Below are 24,834 nucleotides of genomic sequence, written 5' to 3'. Positions count from 1 at the left end.
GAGTAACCTTTCAGTCTATCTGTCGTTTTAAAAGAAGAGTAGACATATAGCACTTCATTCCGATACGAACTTACGATCACTAAATATTTACTCGAGCCGCTCTCCGGCAACTACTTGGAGCTAAATTGTAGAGCTAGAAAGTATTTCATAGGCCCAGTATTTTAAAAAGTTATCAATTGGTAAGGAATAAAGACGCACACGAGGTACGTTCACGAGAGTTGTTGACATGGAAAAAGGCGTCAGCAATGTTACGTGGTTGAAGATGTTTGAAATTCGGAGAAAATTACGGATAAACTGAAGGAAAAGAAGGGTAATATACAACATGCACAAGAGCGAATGTGGAACAAGAAGACTGGAAATCCAAGAACTCTACTTCTCACTTGCAAGACAGGAATGAGGGCTCTCGCCCCTTCAGTCTATGCATCGAAGACGGAAATAAAAGGAAGGTTCACGAGTGAGATTAAAATTCAGGCTGGAAAGATATCAGCTATAAGATTCTTTGATAACGTTGCTACCCTCAGTGAATATGAAGAGGACTTGCAGGAGCTGTTGAATGGAATAAAGTATCTAATGCGTACAGCATATGGACTGAGATTAAGCCGAAGAAAGACAAAAGTAATGAGAAGTAGTAGAAATGAGAATAGTGAGAAACTTAATATAAATATTGATGATCAAGACAAGGACGAAGGAATTCTGCTACCTTGGAAGCAATAAATAACGGAGGAACCAAGGTGGAAACGTAATGCAGACTAGCACAGGCCCCAAAAAGACATTCCTGCCAAGAGAAGTCTACTAGCATCAAACATACGCCTTAAAATTAAGAAGAAATTACAAAGAATGTACGTTTTTAGCACGTCACTGCACGGTAGGTCATCGTATACTGTGAAAAAATCGGAACGGAAGTAAACTGGAGTATTTGAGGTATGGTGCTGTAGAAGAATGATGAAAATTAGGTGGGCTGGTAAGGTAAGGAATGAGGAGATTCTCCAAAGACTTGGGGAAGATAGGAACTCATGGATAAGCTGACAAAAATAAGGGAGAGGACGATAGGATACGTATTACGACATTAAGGAATAAATTAAATGGTAATAAAGAGTTTACATTGTATCTTTGTAACACGTGTCACGCATTGTGAACTTTCAGGTATTACTTACATAAGCTAATATTAATGTCTATAATTGGAACCTCATTTTCTTCGTTATTTTTGACTTTAATACAAACATTCAGTCAAAGTTGGTGGTAAGGTTTTCTACACCCCGAGAATAATTTTCATTCTTGCCTATTCTATTGCTCACAATGTAATAATCATACCCTCCCGCACATATTGAGCTGTGTGATTTCCACATAGACACATAAATATATGCAGCTTTTTTTTAGCTGATATAGTAAATTCGCACCAATAAAAACCAGTGAGATAGAGGGAAGGTGAAAAAAAAATTTTCGTTACGCTTAATATGAGGAGTGAAGCATGCAAATCGTCACAGTTGAGGGCCTTAACCTGCAGTTATTGATTTTCGATGCAGTTCAGAGCATGTACAACTTCATAGTTTAGGATTTCCCACAGATGACAGTCTGAAGTTCCATTAATGTCTCGTTGCAGTTCAAAGTTTTAAAAGTATAACCAAATTGTATTTTTATAACCCAGAATTCAGAATTGATCCTAAAATGCATATCGATTGTTCCACAAAACTTTTGGGTCTACTGGTGGATGTCGGTAAATACTTGACACGCTATCTCGACGCAGAGTCTTCTCCCCATCATCAGAAGTACATTGGTGAAAGTCAAGTGGACCCCCCCCCCCCCCTCACTCCCATGTTTCTGATTGCACCGGCGCATGTGTGGTACATTTGAATGTCTCTGCACAGGCGCTATGTGAAAACACGTGTTCTACTTTTTAGCCTGTGCGTTGCTCCAAGCACCCACCGTTGGATGCTCGCCTTATTGACATTCATTCGATAAAACGGCGGAACGACGTCGGCTACGCAGAGCACGAACTCTTTCAGTGACAGGATTCCTGACTAGATTCCAACTGAAAACGACTGTCTCTGCTGACAAAATCTTCAACAATCTCATTTCTGCCGATTCCCTAATTACAGTGTTCCAAACCTAGAAGTATTTGGCATCATTTTCGTTTCATCGTACGGATTCTTAATAATAGCTGCCTAGCGCAGAAGTCTTCTTTGACCGATCCTACAAATGCCGAAACTTTTTATTTGTAGGGATAGATCCCTTTAGTGTTATATTTTCGTAATACTCTACCCATTTTCTCCGAAAACAGTAAATTGCAAGTACGTCCACACGGTGTTCTTCATGGCTTAAATCTCTTCTTTGTTCTGACGGTCATACGTCTGTAGCAGTCTCCGTACCTGATGACGAACATTCATTTCCTAATAACACAATTTCGCCTACAGGCTATAGATATCTGAGATGAAAACAGCTCGGTAAATCAAGGTGTTGAGAACGTTAGTGTTGAGCCGAACGATGGCATCTAGTATCCTTTAAATGAAGATCTACACGAGTGGGATTTCGATATACCGGTTGTCCGAATGTGTCATCGCTGTTAAATTGCAGTGTATAAATGGCAAACAACATTCTTTCTCCATCTCCGCAGAAAACTTTAGGTTTCCGTGAGCGAAGCTAGGAACTTGAAAGAAAAATCTCACTTGCATGGGATATTTTAATGATTAATCTCTTTCAAATTCTAAAGGTGGTAGGGCTAAAATACAGGAAGCGAAAGGCTATTTACAATTTGTACAGAAACCAGATGACAGTTATAAGAGTCGAGGGGCATGAAAGGGAAGCAGCGGTTGGGAAGGGAGTGAGACAGGGTTGTAGCCTCTCCCCGATGTTATTCAATCTGTATATTGAGCAAGCAGCAAAGGAAACAAAAGAAAAATTCCGAGTAGGTATTAAAATCCATGGAGAAGAAATAAAAACTTTCAGGTTCACCGATGACATCGTAATCCTGTCAGAGACGGCAAAGGACTTGGAAGAGCAGTTTAACGGAATGGACAGTGTCTTGATAGGATGATATAAGATGAACATCAACAAAAGCAAAATGAGGGTAATGGAACGTAGTCGAATGCTGAGGGAATCAGATTAGGAAATGAGGCACTTAAAGTAGTAAAGGAGTTTTGCTATTTGGGGAGAAAAATAACTGATGATGGACGAGGTAGAGAGGATGTAAAATGTGGACTGGCAATGGCAAGGAAAGCGTTTCTGAAGAAGAGAAATTTGTTAACATCGAGTATAGATTTAATTGTCAGGACGTCGTTTCTGAAAGTATTTGTATGGAGTGTAGCCATGTATGGAAGTGAAACATGGACAATAAATAGTTTGCATAAGAAGAGAATAGAAGCTTTCGAAATGTGGTGCTACAGTAGAATGCTGAAGATTAGATGGGTAGATCGCATAACTAATGAGGAGGTACTGAATAGAACTCGGGAGAAGAGGAGTTCGTGGCACAACTTGACAAGAAGAAGGGACCGGTTGGTAGGAGATGTTCTGAGGCATCAAGGGATCTCGAATTTAGCATTGGAGGGCAGCGTGGGGGGTAAAAATCGTAGTGGGAGACCAAGAGATGAATACACTAAGCAATTTCAGAAGGATGTAGGTTGATGTAAGTACAGGGAGATCAAGGAGCTTGCACAGGATAGAGTAGCATGGAGAGCTGCATCAAACCAGTCTCATGACTGAAAACCACAACAACAACAATGTACAAAGAAGTTAGAGGGCATATTTTTCATTCAGTCTACTTTGAGATAACTTTCAAGGTAAACGTAAAAAGCCGTCAGCCAGTCGATAAGTAAGGAATATACGTATAGGATCAGTAATTGACAGCTGCTTCGCCCCAGATGCATCCTAACGGAAACAGAAAAGATAGTACAGCAATGATAGAAAATCACCGATCAAACAACAGCTCTAACATGAAAGCAACTTTGAAATTCTAGCAAGTGTGTGGTTAAAGACGACACTGTGCTACTGTTTGGATGTTTCATTCAGACGTTATTTGACCACCATATGGCCCACACAGTTGCTCGAATTGACTGTTTCCTACAATTTGTGATCAAAATCAAAGCAGACAAGGGTACGTCACATTTTACTTGTGAAATTTCAAATCACAGGGAAATAAAATTAATTTTTTTAAAGAGTTAATCACCATTTGACTCTGTATAACTGTATTTTTCTTCTGTACCATCCAGATTTCGGTTTTTTTGCCATTATCAAGTACATTGCTGAAAGTTTTTAAACTATTATTACAGCATATCTGTAAAGGCCGTCCAAAGCCTTCACAGATATGTCATAATAATAGCCTAACGTCTTTTAGCATCGTTCTTGATAATGATATAAAATCCGAAATCTATATAGTACAGAGGATACAATGATACACTGACAAATGGCGGCAACTTTTTGTTAAAAAAAATATTGCATAACTGTGGCTCAACACCATCGAAAGTTTTTTCAATAAATTTAGTGCAGGATCCATATCCGAAACGATGATAACTCTAATGTGTTTCCCTTTTCTGTATTCGATGATGCAGTACAGCGAACGACGGAATCTAATTTTATTTTCAAAACGATAGCACTCTTTCCCTCGACTTCTTAACTAGAGAATAAATACGAATTTTGTTATTAAAAGTAGGACCTCACCATGGGAAGATCGTAGTATACAGCACATGTTCTACCTCTGAATTTATTCGTCATCGAGTCCTTTAACAACTAAAATTGCGACGTAATTCAAGAAAGATCTTCTCAAATTTAAAAATGAAGCTTATCATTATACTTCATTTCACAACTACTGATCTAGAATGATAAGACAGTGAAGAACAAAGATCGTATTGCACAAGCCGTTAAACAAGTTGTTGAAGCGTGAGATATTACTTGTTTTTGAAGGTCCAGCGTAGAAAGCCAGTAGAGATAAGAAATGATTTCTAGCGGTACTTTCAGGCGTTATCTCGACCGTTTCCACAACTTTCTCTCTTATAGTTTTGTGTAGTGAGAAGAAAGTGACTTTCCGTTACTGTGAAGACGTGCTTTGAGTACTCTCTACGCTAGTTTTATCGTAAAAAGGTATAGCTTTCGATCGTTTTCTCTGAATGTTGGCATTAGCTATTCTGCAAAATAGCTTCAGATACCAAAAATGAATGTGAGGCCGTAGGCTGCAACCACTGCTAGAAAGACGTTTAAGGTTACGTGTTGTACTTACTAAATATCGTTTCATTTCCCTTATGTAGTGATTTTTTATTTTGACGCTATTCCTCTGGTAAACACAACAAAAATGTAAGTTATACCTGACGACTGTTGTACATGTGGCTAATCCGTACTAAGCGCGATAGAAACAGCGATAATATTTTCATAAAGAAGTTTGCATTTTTCCAATGAAAAGTGAAATGACAATGTAACTAAAAACAAACTTTTTTATAGCGATGATGTAAGTTTGATGATATACACACAGGGTGACCTGCTTACTCCCTTGAATTATATGTTTGCTGTTTCTAAGTTACTGATGATATATTTTTAAGCATAATTCTTCCAACCACCTCATGAAATACTGATCGAAGTGTTATAAAAATTTTCTTTATCACCGATACATGACAATAACCGCTATTCAATATTCTTTCCAAATGTCTTCTTTTTTTAGATTTGAGAGGAAATTGAAGATAGTGTAAATACCGAAAAACAAGGATGCTTGATATTAGACTCTAGAAAGATATAAATAACTATTGTACGAAGAAAGAGGGCTACTACAAAAAACGTTATGTGGTAAGAACAGTCCTCACGTCAGAAGAAAACGTGAGAAAAAAAATTTTTATCCTTCTACAACTACGAGGGTAAGTCAAACGAAAACTTTAAATATTTTTTTAAATATTATTTATTGTGCAGAAGTGGTACAAAGCCGTATCACTTTTCAACGTAATCTCCCCCACGCTCAATGAAAGTACTCCATCGCTTACCAAGAGCATGAATTCCTTCAGAAAAAAATTATTTTGGTAGTCCACATAACCACTCATGCACCGTGTGGCGTACCTCTTCATCAGAACGGAACTGATTTCCTCCCATTGCGTTTTTGAGTGGTCGAAACATATGGAAAATAACTTGGAGCAAGGTCTGGTGAGTATGGTGGATGAATAAGACACTCAAAATGCAAGTCTGTGATTGTTGCAACTGTTGTACGGGCAGTGTGGGACTTTGCATTGTCATGTTGCAAAAGGACACCTGCTAACAGCAATCCACGTCGCTTTGATTTGATTGCAGGCCGCAGATGATTTTTTGGAAGATCTGTGTATGATGCACTGGTGACAGTGGTCCCTCTAGGCATTTAATGCTCCAAAATGACGCCTTTTTCGTCCCAAAAGAGAGTCAGTATAACCTTCCCTGCTGATGGTTCTGCTCGAAACTTCTTTGGTTTTGGTGATGCGGAATGACGCCATTCCTTGCTCGCTGTCTTCGTTTCAGGTTAGTGGAAGTGAACCCAGGTTTCGTCCCCCCCGGTAACGATTCTTCCGAGGAAGCCATCACCTTCTCGTTCAAAGTGCCGAAGAAGTTCTTTACAAGCATCAACACGTCGTTCTCTCATTTCAGGAGTCAGCTGCCGTGGCACCCACCTTGCAGACACTTTGTGGAACTGGTGCACATCATGCACAATGTGGTGTGCTGACCCATGACAAATCTGTAAACATGCTGCAATGTCATTCTGTGTCACTCGACGGTTTTCCATCACTATGGCTTCAACTGCTGCAATGTTCGGTGTTCGCAAGTGGGGCGGCCATCTTTATACTGGTACTGCGACGGTACATGTGCATGTGCTCTATGATGCCACCTACAGGCCATTCTGCACCTGTTTGTAGCACGCTTAGCAATTTACAGGATAACGGCGAGAAATTTCAATTTGTTATTACAAATTTAAGGTTTTCATTTGACTCACCCTCGTATAACTGAGATATTCTTGAGAATTTCAAGTCAGTGATATATCTTGCCTTACGAAGATCATCTCGATAAATCAGTACGTGTCTACCTATTCTTTACAAAATAAATGATTTACAGGAATACTAAAATGTAAGTAATTCAAGCGGAACATACCACAAACCAGTTTCAGAATACATCACAACATACTAGATTTACAATGACAATGGATCTATGGCAGTCAAATCAGATCCATTACAAGCCAAGTACTCGTTATCAACAATGTCAGTTCTCTTATCAGTGACGTTAGTACTGTTATCATTGACAGCATCAGATTACAAGCCATGCACCGTACAATACCCCTCTCCTGGCCTCCACTTAACACCCCCCCCCCCCCATTCTCGTCTCTCTACCATTGAATCTCAGTTTCACATTAACTGTCAAACTGTCAATTTCATTCATTAAAATCGATTAAGAATACAAATGAGTAGTTCATTCTTTAAATAATTATATTGCCAGAAATTAATTAATAACTAAATAATTCAAACGGCTGTAATTATGTGGAACCATAACGCATAATCAGTGGTATTTACATATCTAAATACATCAGTCAAACACGTACACGCACACAAATATCTCCAATTCATATGTAAATTCTTTACTCCTTGCACATGTTCTCTCTCTCAAAAAGTAATCCAGTAATTGTGCGGATATTGGGTACATAAACTCTCTCTCTCTCTCTCTCACACACACACATGCACAAACACTGCATGGTGTACCATATCTGTAAATATTATACTGTCTCTTTATTATTGTGTGGATATTCGGTACATAAACTCTCTCTCTCTCTCTCTCTCTCTCTCTCTCACACACACACACACACGTACACACACTGCATGGTGTACCATATCTGTAAATATTATACTATCTCTTTATTAAACTTCATCTCACATACGTTTGTGTGCACAAAATTTTCCAAATTTGCGTCATAATTTTCATCTCTCTCTTTGTGCCTACGTCCACCTCATCACTAAATTTCACCTCTATGTGTCTGCACAAAATACTTCCACATCGACTTTCTAACTGTAGTATATTACCGGAGGAATGAAAACTAGAACAAAAAACTCTTATAGTATACAGCATATTAGAAAATAATTTACAGTGATCTGCGAAGTTTTAGGCAGCCAAACACAGTGGAAACATAAGAAAATAACAAATACTCTAGGAGTATTGTCGACTGCAAGCAGCAGGCTTTTGCTATCTGAGCAAATATTTGAGACATCTCCATTAGAGAACGAAGTTTTGCTTGCTATGTCTCCCTTAATAAAACAGAAATAGCACTGTATAGCGTTTTGGAAGAAACTGCATAAATCTAAATAACATACAAAAATCAAAGAGGGTGCAGAATCTGTGAAGCCCTCTCTGTTAAGCAAATGTATTGTCTTTGTATTCAGCTGGCCGCGGTGGCCGAGCGGTTTCTAAGCGCTTCAGCCAGGAACCGCCCTTCTGCTACGGTCGCAGGTTCGAATCCTGCCTCGGGCATGGATGTGTGTGATGCCCTTAGGTTAGTTAGGTTTAAGTAGTTCTACGTCAACGGGACTGATGACCTCAGATGTTAAGTGCCATAGTGCTTTGAGCCATTTGTCTTTGTATTAAAATCTGAATAAGCGCTTACATCATCAATGACTTGGTATGTCAGAATTAAACAACCTTGCGAAGTACACAAGGAGGCACAACAATTGCCATGTAGAGATCTAATGTTAGTATATCGTACACTTCATGAATAGAAATTGATATTCTAGTATATACATTCATTTTCACAAATTATTACTACTAGATACACAGAATTACGTATCAATAGTCTTGCATATGATTGTCTCAAAATCATTCACTCTGCCACTATATCTTGTGCACGTGGTACCACTGTTGAGAAAGTAAAATTAACCTCAGTTGATGTTTGAGAATGTTGCAGCCAACATTTCTTTCAGTCTCCCAGATGAACCAGAACCTCTGCCCTGAATTTGATGATCACACGTCTTAGATTCTGTATCGGATAACCCTGCCCGTTTTCCAACGCTGATAGTCTTTTAATGGATAGTGTACTTCCCAAAGGTTTCAAGTTCTGTAACATGCAAACAGAAGAGTCCCTACTTTATTGTGTAACAAGAATCTCATAAGCAAATTACATAGATTCTGTTAACAGCGTGTAGTGCCATGTTCTACTTACATTTTCCAAGTAAAGCGATGACGGTGATTACAATGATGATTGCAACATCTCTGAAGGGTGCCCCAGCAACAACGAGCTACTGCAGCGAATCTTCCAACCTCTACGTTACACCACCATGGTGATTCAGCAAGCAAAAATGTAGTAAATGAGCATTAATCAGTTAGTTCAGTCTTCTTGTCAATGTCAAGATCATGTTTTGGTATTTCCCATGTTCGAAACATACAGAATCTTCGAGGAATGAAAGACTCAAGATAAACACATAATCAAGGAAACTCAATCTATGCACCAGAAAACAGATAACCATATTCTGCATCTGTGTGACACAAATTTGCAGTAATAAGTGTGTTTACTCTTCACGGAGCGTGTAACAATCCGAGTGCGTATTAGGCACTACAAAAGTAGTCAGAAGATTCTCACTGTCGCCTCTGCAGTAAGATAGGATAGCGCTTATCTGAATACTATCTCTGATGCTGCATTCTGTTATGTAGATATAATACAGGCACTACACTTCGGCCTATATTCTCAGTTCTACTGCAGAATCGATACAGTATCCCGCATCTATTAACAAGATCGAATGTGTGCTGCAAAATCCGATGTGGTAATTGTCTTACGTTTTCAAGTCTACAAAACATACTTTTTTGAATGTTTCTCAGCCAATAGAATGTTCTCATATGCAACTGAAATTAACTCTTTGATACATATAAGAAACGATGGTTTGTTTTCTTTTGACTGCTTAGTTTCGACTACAGTTTAGGGTCACCCAACTACCCAGTTCTCGCCACTTTGCAAGATATCCATTAAAAAGCTACAATTAGAGAGTTATAAATAGGGGTTTTTCGGATTTTTGGCTGAGTAACGAATAGGGAAATAAATGTTCGCATAGAAAATATTTATTAACGTTTCCATGTAATATCCATCTTAATTTTTAACCTATGGTTTAAATGTAGATACTGATCACTTACTTATTTCTCAACAGTAATTCAGTAAATAAAAGGAAAATATGTACTCGAATTGTAATACATGTCTATTTTTTCCCATAAACTACACTGCTGGAAATGGAAAAAAGAACACATTGACACCGGTGTGTCAGACCCACCATACTTGCTCCGGACACTGCGAGAGGGCTGTACAAGCAATGATCACACGCACGGCACAGCGGACACACCAGGAACCGCGGTGTTGGCCGTCGAATGGCGCTAGCTGCGCAGCATTTGTGCACCGCCGCCGTCAGTGTCAGCCAGTTTGCCGTGGCATACGGAGCTCCATCGCAGTCTTTAACACTGGTAGCATGCCGCGACAGCGTGGACGTGAACCGTATGTGCAGTTGACGGACTTTGAGCGAGGGCGTATAGTGGGCATGCGAGAGGCCGGGTGGACGTACCGCCGAATTCCACAACACGTGGGGCGTGAGGTCTCCACAGTACATCGATGTTGTCGCCAGTGGTCGGCGGAAGGTGCACGTGCCCGTCGACCTGGGACCGGACCGCAGCGACGCACGGATGCACGCCAAGACCGTAGGATCCTACGCAGTGCCGTAGGGGACCGCACCGACACTTCCCAGCAAATTAGGGACACTGTTGCTCCTGGGGTATCGGCGAGGACCATTCGCAACCGAAGCTGGGCTACGGTCCCGCACACCGTTAGGCCGTCTTCCGCTCACGCCCCAACATCGTGCAGCCCGCCTCCAGTGGTGTCGCGACAGGCGTGAATGGAGGGACGAATGGAGACGTGTCGTCTTCAGCGATGAGAGTCGCTTCTGCCTTGGTGTCAATGATGGTCGTATGCGTGTTTGGCGCCGTGCAGGTGAGCGCCACAATCAGGACTGCATACGACCGAGGCACACAGGGCCAACACCCGGCATCATGATGTGGGGAGCGATCTCCTACACTGGCCGTACACCACTGGTGATCGTCGAGGGGACACTGAATAGTGCACGGTACATCCAAACCGTCATCGAACCCATCGTTCTACCATTCCTAGACCGGCAAGGGAACTTAATGTTCCAACAGGACAATGCACGTCCGCATGTATCCCGTGCCACCCAACGTGCTCTAGAAGGTGTAAGTCAACTACCCTGGCCAGCAAGATCTCCGGATCTGTCCCCCATTGAGCATGTTTGGGACTGGATGAAGCGTCGTCTCACGCGGTCTGCACGTCCAGCACGAACGCTGGTCCAACTGAGGCGCCAGGTGGAAATGGCATGGCAAGCCGTTCCACAGGACTACATCCAGCATCTGTACGATCGTCTCCATGGGAGAATAGCAGCCTGCATTGCTGCGAAAGGTGGATATACACTGTACTAGTGCCGACATTGTGCATGCTCTGTTGCCTGTGTCTATGTGCCTGTGGTTCTGTCAGTGTGATCATGTGATGTATCTGACCCCAGGAATGTGTCAATAAAGTTTCCCCTTCCTGGGACAATGAATTCACGGTGTTCTTATTTCAATTTCCAGGAGTGTATCTCTTTACGACTTTACGAGTTAGTGCTGTTCCTTTTTTTCTAGGTGAGAGTAATCACGTATTTTAATGTTGCCTTTAATATTCTGCCCTACACTACTGTTAAATTATTCTACGGCTTCTTGGGCATTCTTGTGGAATTTCCGTATAAACTTCAAGCTTTCAACTTTAGTGAACGATAGCTCCTTAGAAATAGTTAATCCATCGGCTTTAAACTCAGCAAACAGCTTTATTACTCTGCAACCATCCTTTTTAAGTAGAGCTAAATGGAAACGGATTTTTATAAATAAATTTTTCGCGTATCCTTTAAAATATTATAAACGTCCTTGGTTTGCTTTATTTTCAGAACTACACGAGCACCCAGTCACCTTCCATTGCTATTTGCAGTAAAGGATGATATCTTCTATTCTCCATATGTCTCCATATCTTCCCATGTTGAATGAAACATGTAAGCCTTACTTTCATATTATAATGGCTTAGAATTTTTCAAATTGCAGCTTATATTCCTCTGTTGCGGCAACTGTTTTCCTCATACAATCCAATCTGTTTTTATTCTCCCTCAATATCTTCTATCGATACTTTTCTTTTGTGTACATATACCACACTAACGACACTTAAAGAATTTATTTCGTAGGGAATGGTTTACGTCTGTTCGACACATTGGCTCTTATTCTTGACAGTTGTAGAATAAGATTCTTTTTGTGGGAACCAATCCTAATTATTCAGTATATATATTTCACAGCTTTGTAGAGAACAATGTTGTGTATGAAAACATCTTTCTCCTGCTTTAATATAACATTTGTAGGGAAGGTGGTTGTTTCCTTTTTTGGAGTCTATGTTAATAATCTCCATAAAGTTCACAGTTAAATGCCGAGTGAAGTATCGTAGTATCTAGTACACAATACACGCATTCAGGAGGATGATGGTTCAAACCTCCATCCAACTATCCAGATGTACGTTTTCTGCGATTTATCTAGACTACTTAAGGAAGATGCCAGGATGTTTCCGTTTACCTCCCCATCCTACCCTAATCAGAGCTTGTGCTCCATTCCTAACGACGCCGATATCGATGGGACACTAAATATTAATCTTCCATACTACGTAAATTGGCGGTGGAGGGGGGGGGGGAATTGGAGGAAAAGAAAGTGAAGGAACTAATGATATCAGTTACGTCAGGACTTCATATGGAATCAGCAGCTTTCAATGAAAACGTGTGCTGGACCTGGACTCAAATCTGGGCTCTCCTGCTTACTGGACAGTGTTAAGTTGACTACTGCGCCTCCCGGACACAGTGTTTATCGCAAATGCGCGTACTGTCTCGGCATGTTCCGCGGTTGACCCACACTCCCTTCTAGCGCCACCCGTCCGGAGCCCTGTCCATGTTCTCCATGCTAGCTAATTTTAGATTCCTGCTGTAGGTTGAATGTAAACGTACATCCGCACTGAAGATTGTGGATTCATTGGTCAACAAAGCTTATATGAATGTGTGGTGTCTGAAACTTTCGGCCATGTTTAGAATTTACGGAAAACCTACAACAACTGAAGATGTTATCCGTGCCATTTCCTGTAATACAGAAATTCATTCTTTCATTGCACGATTCACAGACTTTTGAAACTTCCATCAGAAACGCATATTATTCGGTAAGAGATTAAAGTTCTTCAATATATGCAGAGTCCTATGATTAGAAAACTGACAGTAATGATTCTTTATGCAGAAAATTACAGAGTTCTTTCAAAAATTTCCTTCCGCCTAATGATAGTAGCAGCTATGAATTTACTAAAATAACTTACTTACCTATCACATGCAATGAAATTAATAATTTATTTGAGAACACTAATTTAAATCTAGCATACATAACTAGCAATTCATTGCACAACAATCTTAGGCATAACACTGGAAATCAGCGACAATTACCTAAACCCGGGGGTACATAAAATTCTTTTCGATACCTGTGATAAAATGTACATTGGACGAAAAGGTGGTAATCTTCAAATCATATTCTCTGAATGTACAACAGGAATGGCAAGCGGTAAATCTATTTTTGACCAACACATCACACGCAATAAACAATCCATAGGGTCTATTTCCAATAACCTAAAAATTCTTCACTATGTCCCAAACGCCTAGTTTTAATACTACTTTAAAAGAATTCGAAATTACGTTCATCGTAAAGAAAGCATTGTCTCTGCTTAACGAACACTTGGATATTAGACAGAACTTTTTGTTCGATCTCTATGACTATTTGCTCTGACATTGCATCTACATACATATCTACATCCATACTCCGCAAGCCATCTGACGGTGTGTGGCGGAGGGTACGTTGAGTACCTCTATCGGTTCTTCCATCTATTCCAGTCTCGTATTGTTCGTGGAAAGAAGGATTGTCGGTATGCTTCTGTGTGGGCTCTGATCTCTCTCATTTTATCCTCATGGTCTCTTCGCGAGATATACGTAGGAGGGAGCAATATACTGCTTGACTCTTCGGTGGAGGTGTGTTCTCGAAGCTTCAACAAAACCCCATACCGAGCTACTGAGCGTCTCTCCTGCAGAATCTTCCACTGGAGTTTATCTATCATCTCCGTAACGCTTTCGGGATTACTAAATGATCCTGTAACGAAGCGCGCTGCTCTCCGCTGGATCTTCTCTACCTCTTCCATCAACCCTATCTGTTACGGATCCCACTCTGCTGAGCAGTATTCAAGCAATGGGCGAACAAGCGTACTGTAACCTACTTCATGTGTTTTCGGATTGCATTTCCTTAGGATTCTTCCAATGAATCTCAGTCTGGCATCTGCTCTACCGACAATCAACTTTATATGATCATTCCATTTTAAATCACTCCTAATGCGTACTCCCAGATAATTAATGGAATTAACTGCTTCCAGTTGCTGACCTGCTATATTGTAGCTAAATGATAAGGGATCTATCTTTCTATGTATTCGCAGCACATTACACTTGTCTACATTGAGATTCAATTGCCATTCCCTGCACCATGTGTCAATTCGCTGCAGATCCTCCTGCATTTCAGTACAATTTTCCAATGTTACAACCTCTCGATATACCACAGCATCATTCGCAAAAAGCCTCAGTGAACTTATGATGTCATCCACAAGGTCATTTATGAATATTGTGAATAGCAATGGTCCTACGACACTCCCCTGCGGCACACCTGAAATCACTCTTACGTCGGAAGACTTCTCTCCATTGAGAATGACATACAGAGTCAGTGGAACTCTTTCTATTGCATGTAACGTGCCTTCGTCTCTGCTGCTTGTAATAATATTACGGTGCATATCCTGTTTTGAATCCTCTTCTGTTTTTATTATTTTTAATTTCTCACTCATTGAGACTAATTGTGTACTGTTTTTGTCTTTTGTCAGTACTTACTTACTGATGATGTATAACTATTCAAATGACACCCACTTTGTTCCATATCCAACATTTTAGTGACAGATCACTTCGCTTATCAGAACACTTTTACTTTCTATACGTCATAAGTAAAGTAATAGGAAAGTCTTTTAAGATGAACATCCGCAATTGAAGAACGTATTTATACAATAAAATTCGCCTCAGTTTCCAGCAAATTTTTTAACTTCTTCCACTATTCAAAGATTAAAGCTTCATCCTTAGGTGCCACCAAATAATTATTGCATTTCTCACGTCCGTGTCGTGTTGTCCAGTCAAACGCTGTGGTTCCTGGCGTCTTTTTGACGTGGGTAACATCCGCTATGTGTATCTGGCCCGTCCGCCACACATTTATGTTTACATAGCTATTTGGTGGCACCTAAATATGAAGCTTTATGTTTCGAAATCGGTCTTGAACCAAATTAAGGAAATTACTGGTAACTAAAACTGATTTTTGTTCTATAATCAGATGGTAACTATTTGCCTGATGGAACCATACTATAATAAACATTGTGTTCATTATTATTGTTGGCATTTGAAAGCTAAAGTTAGTTGGTGGTATTATATTCCTTATAAAATTACGTGTCTGGTCCAGTCAACGTTTCAGTGACTAGCCAGTGCTTCTATACTCTGTGACTGGTGACAGGAGACGACTCGGTGTATCCGCCGTTCACGTCCGTTGGCCTTTTTTGAGCTTTTTCAGTTCGTAGTGTACACGTTTTCTGCAAGTCCCTATAGAGGTCATTTTATATCTAAATGTATTTTCATTGCTGTAATGACGTAAGTTCCTGTTCTATCTAAAGAACCTACTATATTTACTGTATGTAAGTATATATTCACCCACATATTGCTCCAAATCAAGAAATAACAGGCCAGTACTTATTGTATAATCGGAACCCATGAATCTTTGTTAAGTAACCATAGTGACCAGTGACGTCCCTTTCGACGACGTCTGATAGATATACGTTACACACAAGCCCCATAGGGGATATCATATGTGTAACATACAGAGTCAGTGGAACTCATTCTATTGCACGTAACGTGCCTATCGTCTCTGCTGCTTGTAATAATATTACGGTGCATATACTGTTTTGAATCAAAGTTGTAATAACAATCCAAAACTTTTATACCTGTGACTTCTATCGGAAAACATCAGTCTTTATGCTGTAACAATGGTTAGTGGCAGTGGCTGGTCCTAGCTGCCAGTATGGTTGTGGTTGCTGGTCTTACCCTTCCATGCGTTTGTTTGACGTGAGTACCTTGTGCCCAAGTTCAGTGTCAAGCGCGCTGTTTTTGTAGTTCCTTTGTGTTTTTAGGGGCTTTGATGCTCTTCCAATTGTACTAAATGTTTTTCTGAATGTAATTATAACTAAATTTCGAGTAAAAAATTGGAATCCGTACTTAAGTATGTTTAACTTGGAATCGGAACACATCGATCCTCATACCGTTGCTATGGTTACTAGTAGAGTTCTTTTTTAAGCTATCTTAGATGTACACATCTTATATGCAAGTCCCATAGAAGCCATTTTCTGCCTAATTTTAATATCAATGATTTGTCCCTTTATTGTCCTTTTGTAGTTGCTTTATTCTTTTCAGCATCATTGGTACTGTTTATACTTATTAAATTTACGCATTACCTTTTCTTATATAATTGTGATTATTTCCCAGTCAAAAACTTTAAGTCACACTTCTGTACCTTTGACTTTAAATCAGAGTACTTCGATCTTCATACTGTGGCAATGGTTACTGGTGGCGTCCTTTTAAACTCTTTTTCATCTACATATGTTACAAGAAAGTCCGCGTAGAGGGCACTTAGTGTCTAATTTTAATGTCAGTAGTTTATTGGTTTATTGTTCTTTGGCACTTCCTTTTTATTCTTTTAGGCCATTGGTACTGTTCCTATTGTCTCTAATGTACTTGTTATCTCTTCTGCGTGAAATTATGATTACGTTCCGAGTCGAAAATTGTGAACCACACGTAGTTCCTTTGACCTGAAATAGGAAAACATCGATTTCATAGCTTTACAGTACTTATTTGTGATGTTTTCGTGAACCCACTATGCCCTATACATACGTGGCCACAAGTCCAAACTGAGGGCACCTTGAGTCTCGTTCGAATGTTAATGGTTTCTTTATTCATAATGCCTCTTTAACATATTCTTTTATTGTATTTTATGAAAGCCTTTTTTTATATCCACACGACCGTGCCCGTGACGTAAGTATTTCGTGCTACGATTGCATATTTACTGATTTTATTCGTATTTCACGGTCGCTGGTTATCACTGACGTAATGCTGGAGACGGTTGGCGGAGCTCTCGCTGTTTACGCGATGGCGGCTGCACGTCACACCAGCCTGGAGCAGTTGGTCCTCCATACCTTCAGCTCCGGCTCTCAGCAAAGGTATCTCTTCTTCTACCTGTAACTTATGTCATGTTTTACTGTTGTGTTCACCTTCATGTGTCGCCTAATAACACTTACGTTATTCCATTTACAGAATAACAGTCTGAGAATGTTGAAACATTGATCGACACTGGTCACCGATTCGAAAATGAAATTATTTATGTTGTATAAGCTGTTTTTATTTTATTTTTAAATTGCGTGTACATTTTGTAGAGATTTGCAAAACGGGTTGCTACATAGGTAACATGAGGTTATTCAGGGCAGCGCAGTTAAAAATAAGTCGCCTCCTCTTTGAATGCGAATGCAATATTTAGATTTATGAAATAAATAGCGACAACAATGGAGAATGTTATGCAATAATGGATTGTTAGCATTCTTCTTTCAGCGTTTCTGTTTATTTCATCAGTCAAGTTGGAAGTTTCTCTTTGTGGTCTAAAAGATGACTTTCTCGATACAAGAAAGAATTGAGGTTGTGGATGCTTATGTGAAAACAGGTTGGATTAAGGAATCTCGTGAAATTTTCGTGGTCAAGTGTCCGGAAAGAGGTCTATCAGCAAAGAGAGCAATACAGAGCCTTTATAGAAAAAACTAGCGCATCTACGGATCTGCGCAAAAGGAAAAACGACAAAGGAACCCTTCAGTTCGTATACCAGAAGTTATTGCAGACATTCACCGATGAACTGTTCAGAGCCCAAAGAAGTCTACATGTAAGTTGACCCAGCAGGTGCATGTAAGTACAAGAGTTGCCAGTGGATATTGAAAAGTCTTAATTTGAAGTCGCATCGTATGACGGTTCTGTAGCAATTACCGGAGGATGACAGTCAGAAATATGTAGATTACTTCATGTGGCTTTATAATAACATCAAGGATGATTTGTTAGCCCTTTCCATTACATCATGAGTGTTGAATTATGGTTTTAACTTTCCGTTCATGTGAACAAGCAGACACGAGCTACTGGGCCATGGAGAGCCCTAACACTGTGTGTCGACAATCATGAAAGAAACGGCGTCTGTTGCGGCGTTAAAGGAACGTGCATCACTGAACCGATATATTTTGATACTACCCTTAACACGGTTGTATACGTGAAAATTTTAGAAACGTTTTATGCTGAACTCAGTGAATATGAAAGACAATACAGCTTCTTCCAGCAAGATGGGGCAGTAAATCACGTGTATGAGGTACTTCTGTAACGAGTCCACGATGTCCAATGAGCAACAAACTTCCAGCAAACATTTATAGCGACCATGTTCGCCGGACCTAACAAATGTGACTTTTTCCTCTAAGGAAACTTGAATAGCATGGTCTGTGAAAGAAATCCACACACAGAGTAGGGGAAGTTGCCTCCATCGGTATCAGAAATTTATGGGAGGTGTATCTGAATATGCTTAGACGTGCACAGCTGTGTATTGATATTGCAGGCTGTCACTTGCATCATCTTATACAACTGTGTTTTTCACTGTAAGTAAATGGTAAGTCCATTTCAGCTCTTCGTTTTTTTAAACACTGCATTTCCTTTATACTTACACTGGCTACTTTTATCTGCGCCACCCTGTACATGAGTGTTACATCACAGCAGGAGAAACATATTATTCTTAAACCAGAATATTGTTCTCCACAATATCATCAAATATAGATTTCTGAAATAGGATTAGTTGCAGCAAGCAATGTTATTCCACAGATCTTAAGACAAAGAACCAACATATCAAACAGACTTCATCCTTTCACAGGTGTGAGAGCCAAGAGACCTGCCTGCCCAGACGGCTAACAGGGCTGAACACATTGCGCATCTGGATGTCGGGCGGCTTACCCAGTCTGACGACCGCTATAGGCTACGGTCACCGTAGCACACGTTCCACTGTGCACAGAAACGCTCTTCAATAACACTCTTTAAAAACAGTATCGCTCTGTACGGACACAGTGGTTGCATTTACTGACAATCAAGATGACTTTCCAGAAGTCACTATGAGCCGTGACCTTTCCGACAGGAAATCACAAATACAGTAGCATAGCTTGAGGAACGGTATCAATCGCCTGCTACAGTTGGTAGTATTTCACAAGAGAGATGTTTTCTAAATCCGTGCTATGTGTCAAGAGAACATTTTTTTTCTTTGTTTCTGAGGGAATTCCTACAGCCCATCACAGTATGTGTTCCAAATTCGCCGGCAATGATACGAGTCTCTAATTCTGCGGATTATTCCTATTTCCTTTCTTGAATACTAGTGTGACCTCTGCTACTTACCAGCCTTTAAATACAAATCTTTCCTCGAGCGAGGGTGGTGTATGATTGCTGGGTATTGAGCCATTTAATTCAGTCTAATTTCTATTCAGTCTGGACCAGAAGACTAGCCTTTAGTTAGTGAATTTTACTTGGTGATTGCCCCTGGTACACTTTACATTCGACCTGATTCTCTCTGGATATTCTGCGAGATTTCCAGACAGAGTTTCTTTGTGGAAACGATTACCAGCATCTCGCATTGATATCCGTCCTATATATCGAGCTCCTGCAAAACTTGGCCTCTCTTGGGGATTTTGCGTTCTATCCTATTAGGGGGTCCAACACGACATATTCAAGCCCACAGAAAGCCAGATTCGGTTTATATTGTTTTTACATGATGACAGCCCCGTCTCCTGAACATTTCTCGATAGCAGATACAATGGAGCACTGTCTCACCCCCAAAAGAGTCACTCAAGAGAGTGCGGTGTTCTTGACTCCATTTAGTGATGCTGCAGGTCACTGAGAAGCATAAAGGCTATAGTTTGCTCTTGTTTCCAGCCGATCATTTTACCTACATAGCAAGGGCACGTTGGCTAACTATACAAATGTAGACTAATCAGTCATTCAGACTTTTGTACCTGCTAGCACTGAAGATGCTGCTATCTCTCTTCATGAACCATATTTTAGTCTGGCCTCTTCGTATATACACTTCTCATAAGGCTGCACATTTTTACACTAAGATTGTCTGTATCGTCGAGACACGTAATGCATAACATAACGTCGACGTCCATGGAATATACGAGGACTTTACCTAAGGCGTAGTATAACAATTACTTAAAAGTGCTTTGAAATTCGATGCCTGAAGTGAGGATACTGTGTATCTTAAGCGCTGAACAACATGAAAGGGAGATGTAGAGAAAATGTACATGAATTTTTTTAACTTCATCACTGGGAGAAATTCACTCAAATTTTGCAATTTAAGGGGGATACCAACCTGCATCCTAAAAACAGGTGGGAAAAACAGAAAATGTATCATAAAAGCATGAAGCGTTGTCTGATATTCATAGAAACCTTTGTGAGTCACAGAGCTCCAGTATTTCTTTAAGTTAGTAACTAGGCAACCTGGCTACGAGTATGTTACATTCAAAAATGCATTTTAGTCACGATTTAATCCTATGTAGACTAAACCTTTCAGTAAAGATAACATATCAAATATTGTTAAATAATCGGTCTGTGCACGAATAAACAACTCCTCATCAGTTACTGGGCATAATAAAATTATCGATTTAAATGTGTTTCCTTAAATTCTCATTTTATAAACCACAGCAAGCTTAACTTCAAATGAAACTTGTTACGTAAGCTGACAACTGATGTCCAAAACGACAATTATTTTGCGTGTTACTTACAGCTCGTCGTCTGCTCTTATCGGGTTGTTATGTAGATGACTTCACAGGAACTGGAAGACGATGACACCAAGAGCGGTTCCGCTGTTACATGAGTTTCGTCTTGATTCCTTACAGTGAACTACCGACCTCGGCGATGTCTGAAATCAGTGAAATGGTAATTAGGATATTTTTTGTGGTCCTAAACCCAAGGAATCTTGTGTAAATACTGTTTATATTTCCAACAAGAATCCTTTACTGGTGAGAAAATAAGCGATTTGATTGCGTAAATTTTTTGCGATGCCTGATACACGACCAAGGCGGCATATCGTGTAGAGCATAGTCTTTTTCTCTGATACATTCAACAAGTGAACATTAGGTGACATTTTTTCCATTTTTGCCTTAGGTAATTAAACTGTTTCCTCGAAGTACAATTTCTGTTTCCATTCACCTGGACTCATTTTTTTATCCAACTGATTACTTAAGGTTGTTTATTCTCTTACGAAAATTAAGATGTCTCGTTTGAAAATCACTTTGCCGTAAGTAACTAGTCGTGACGAAATAATACGCTCAGATAGTCAATGCTAATGTTTCATCTGTGAAATAATTAATTTTTTTATCCTTTAGAAAAGACGTAACGAAACTAAACGTATTTATAAGGGTTTTCTTGATACCGAATTATACTACGAGAACCTTACACTCAATAATGGATTAAAATTCACTTCATGCTTTCTGGGATCCCCTATAAAAGCTGGAATACATAAAAGTAGTACCATCTCTGCTAAAAGAATTATTCCATTACCTTAGCACTATTATGTACGACTCCGCGCATATATAAATTTATAAAATAAGGCGAACACAAGTAGCAGATGAAATTAAATATATATAACACATCAAATGAGAAGGAGACTTCACTTTATTCACCAAAAGAACGAACAACTTGCCTCATACGATGTAATGGATAAGTTCAAGGTAACTTCTATTGTGGCTTGCTGTGATATTTTTTGCACACTTATACATTATTAAAACCACTTCCTGTATGAAACTAATGGCTGGAAAAGTGTTTGCAAAGGATTGTCTATAGCATACTACAGTTTATTACTAAGCAAATAATAGGCCTTCATGTTTTCAAAAATTATAGTTCACATCCTTGGAGACGTACAATTTCCTTCCTTACATTTAGGCATTTCTACCTAACGTTTTCTCTGATGCTAGAAGGTAATTGATTATATCTTATGGAGAGTAGCGTTGAAAGTAGAAGATGTTAACCTCTTAGATTTGTGAAAACCGATCATTTAATGACATGAACAAGTGGAGAGCCGATTTTTCGATAACTGTCACCACATTGGATGACAAGTTTCATTCATTGCAAGAGAATAAATCTACGTGACAGTAACCAGAACTATATAAGGGTTTCGTAAACTTATCAGACGGACTGCTGGAGAAGAAAGAGGTTGCCTTGCTTTCTTTCTTAACAGCTCCACCATCAAATATTCACATAATGTCTAATATCGAAGCTAGGATCCAGAACCAAAGCCAGCTGGCTACGTAAGTCATGCAATTCAACTAGATATCAACTATCGGCCGCCCGACAAACCCTGACAAGAAACATTCATTGGTTTAAATGAATATGAAGACATTATTATGTTCCTAGAAGATAAGAAAGGTGTGAGACTGCTACTGAGAAAGGTCTACGACCAACTAGCATCAGTGACATACAGGTGGCTCGAAAAAATTGCCTCAACTCCCTTACTCAGAAGAAGGAGCCAGCAAAGAAAGTTTTATCATATTCTTCCGCATGTATATGGCAAATTCGGATGAGAATACGTGTAATCTGTATGGTTGGGAAAAAAGTATAACGTGACAGAAATTCCTAAGGTTCCAATCATTGACGTGAAACATCAGCCTGTTTCGAACAAGTATTTTTTATTCTATTTTCAAGCTACCTCCTTACCTCTCTCACACATACACACAGTACCTGTGCTACCGTTTGATAACTAATAATATAATGCAATCAAACAAAGTTTTTTACTTCTTAATAACTTCAGACTACATTTTATGGACTTTTACCTATATGTATGATATTAAATACGAATTAATGAAATTAATAAAAACATACGTAAGAGGCTGGAATACTTCAGTTGAAGGTAAGAGACAATAGAGCGTTTGCTGGATAACACCGATCTAGACGACCAAGGAATAATTGGTAGATGTCATCCTTTTCTTCACATGAAAATGTTGGATATGGTAAAAGACATGCGGTACGTATGTTCCTTTAAGTAACCATAATAGGTGCTAAATCTTGCGATGGTTGTTCAGCATCGCTTCAGAATTGGTAGATATTGTCACATCTTTAATGTAACATGCAAATAATTTAAACAGAGCTGCGCAACCAACTAAAAAAACCAGCCAACCACGAGCATTTCTCGCGTTCTGAGGGTTCTTTACAAACTTAATTATTCATAAGTGTGTTGGGGAGCATTAAAATAAGTGACATCAACGGCAGTATCTTTGGATTGCGTTGATTTAGAAGCTTAAATTTTTTTTATACTGCCACGGGATCGTAAACCTCAGTATTTGTTCTAAATTTCAAATTGACCCTTCCAGCAGTTCCTAAAAAAAAAGTGGTCTTAACGGACGGCTGTTCCTTTTCACTGTGTAGGCTTAGAAGATTAAATGCCTTACACCACTAAGAGATCTTAGACCTCACTATTTGACATAAACTACAAGTTGATACGTTTGCGTGTCGATGAGAAACAGGATCTTGATACGCGAAGTGACGCAGAGGGACCACATATGAGAAAATGAATTTTGGTGTGCTGTGGGTACAAATCAACAATTTTCGGATTTTTCCTTTGCTTGTTCAGTGAAATCTTGCTTCTTGTTAGTTTTCATTATAATGGGCCACGGGAAGTACCCTTTGGACTCTGGTGAGTGAATTTATTAGGGTCAAAATATGTAACACAAATGGTCGTACCTTTAGACTGCACTGGCTTAGAAGCTTACTCCACCAAATGAAGGTCCGCTTCAGCATTTGAAACACATTTTGCCGCGCGGAGTCCCCGCGCCGTTTGAGGTGCCTTGTCACGAACTGCACGGCTCCACCCGCCGGAGTTTCGAATACTCCCTCTGGCATGGTTGTATATGTTGTTCTTAGCATAAGATAGTTTAATTTAGTTTAAGTAGTGTGTAAGGCTAGGGGCTGATGACCTCAGAAATTTGGCCCTTACGAAATCACACACACACACACACACACACACACACACACACACACACACACAGCTCTACCGGTTCCTGAGACAGACAGTAGTGATCCTATGGTGGTTCCATTTTTACCTACTGATGGACGAAACAATCAACGTGAACTAATACGTTGAATGATGCGCTTTAGGTTAGAATTTCCCTTAGGATTTCATTTCTTTTAGGACACAGAGAGGTCCGAAATCTATATCTGTTTGCATGTGAGGATAGACATACAAGTAACGTTATAGATAATACGTCTCTGCGTCGTAGCAGCAGTGGTCGCTTAGCACGCCGATATCATAAGCTCTTAAACAAAGATCAGGATTCGTCGAAAAACAGGTCTTCATCAAACTATGAAGTGAGAACTAGACTTATCAGTTACTTGTTTTACTATCATAAATTGACACTGCAGCTAAAATATGAGAGCGCATGAGCTGAGGCAGTTATTCAGTTTCTGAAAATCTTCTTTGTAAGTAAGTAATAACTTCACATGTAGCAGCCATAATTTTTACCGTTCTCTCTACTTCATCCAGACAAATGGCAACTGTAATAACAATTGAAAACCAGTGCCGGCACACTGACTGCCATCATTCGTGATATTA

The 24,834-nt window shown here is 39.6% G+C and overlaps 1 protein-coding gene across 1 annotated transcript in view; it reads right to left on the bottom strand.

The window, feature by feature from the left end:
• The window catches only part of LOC124606166 (neuropeptide F receptor-like), a 64,905-nt gene extending 43,764 nt beyond the window's left edge, over positions 1–21,141 (bottom strand). Inside the window, exon 1 of the mRNA XM_047138133.1 lies at positions 21,014–21,141. The gene's annotated coding sequence lies outside the window, so the exon portion shown is untranslated. The remainder of the gene's footprint in view (positions 1–21,013) is intronic.
• Positions 21,142–24,834: the final 3,693 nt, after the last annotated feature.

Source organism: Schistocerca americana, chromosome 3 (assembly GCF_021461395.2).
Source record: "Schistocerca americana isolate TAMUIC-IGC-003095 chromosome 3, iqSchAmer2.1, whole genome shotgun sequence".
NCBI classification, from domain to species: domain Eukaryota; kingdom Metazoa; phylum Arthropoda; class Insecta; order Orthoptera; family Acrididae; genus Schistocerca; species Schistocerca americana.
Note: the sequence above shows the minus strand (reverse complement) of the source record. Positions and strands in the feature narration are given on the sequence as shown.